The sequence below is a fragment of the Pygoscelis adeliae genome, unplaced genomic scaffold (genome assembly GCF_000699105.1).
Source record: "Pygoscelis adeliae isolate BGI_AS28 unplaced genomic scaffold, ASM69910v1 Scaffold835, whole genome shotgun sequence".
Taxonomy (NCBI): domain Eukaryota; kingdom Metazoa; phylum Chordata; class Aves; order Sphenisciformes; family Spheniscidae; genus Pygoscelis; species Pygoscelis adeliae.
In genome coordinates, this window is record NW_008824819.1 from 23,566 (window position 1) to 24,121 (window position 556).

The following is a 556-nucleotide window of genomic DNA, read 5'->3' on the forward strand; positions in this document are numbered from 1 at the left end:
GCGGTGGAAGGGACGCCGGTCCTCCCGGGGAAGCGCACGTGCACGCTGTCCCCGCGGGTGTCGGCCCGAGGAAAGAGAGACAGAGAGCCGGCTACTTTCTAAAACGTGTTCTCATCCGTGTGCCGATACAACGCTGGTTACAAAGGTGCACTCCTAAGGGACGGGAATCCAAATAAAGAAAACCAAAAACCCATCACAGTGTTGTAAGGTCCAGGCCCTCAGTCATGCGACCGATATGTCAACGATACATTTCAGCCTTAAGGCAGAGGAACAGTTACATTTAAAACATAAGGGATTTCTGCTTTTAAAATGTCGCTTTGATGTCTGAGATTAGGTACAAAAGGTCATCGAGTTACAGACAACAAACAAAGAAGGTATTTCTGCTGGCGAGCTGGGCACGCATGAGGAGATCTCGACCAGAGAGCGGGCAGGTGGGCCGCTGGACACCCCTCCCTCGCCGCAGATGGGGACTCGGAGGCCAAGACGCCGCTTGCTCGGAGCAGCGACGTTCCCCCCTCTCGCCGAGCGGGCTGCGCCGGGCGCCGGGGGCTTCCCC